Below are 438 nucleotides of genomic sequence, written 5' to 3' on the forward strand. Positions count from 1 at the left end.
CTCAAACAGTACTACATTTACAGACATGAAGGATAGTAATAGCGAATAAATAATCTTCCCACGCAAATGAAACCGAAATTTCCATTATAAATACAGCATGGAGTGCTTATATTATAGACGAGAAATCACAATGATAACTGCACGGAATTTTGCCTGTGTCCCAAACCCCACACTGACACATACTTGTTTACCTATATATCTATCAATGTTTATCTATATTACCTTTATTAAAAATATTAGTATTATTTAGTATTAACTAAATAATACTAATACCTTTAATAAAGGTAATATAGATAAACATTGATAGATATATAGGTAAACAAGTATGTATCAGTGTGGGGTTTGGGACACAGGCAAAATTTATACATGTAAGCCCACAATAAATATTCTTAAAACAAACCCAATACCTGATCATGAAACGAAATTATAGAAAGCTAT

Source organism: Penaeus monodon, chromosome 22 (genome assembly GCF_015228065.2).
Source record: "Penaeus monodon isolate SGIC_2016 chromosome 22, NSTDA_Pmon_1, whole genome shotgun sequence".
NCBI classification, from domain to species: domain Eukaryota; kingdom Metazoa; phylum Arthropoda; class Malacostraca; order Decapoda; family Penaeidae; genus Penaeus; species Penaeus monodon.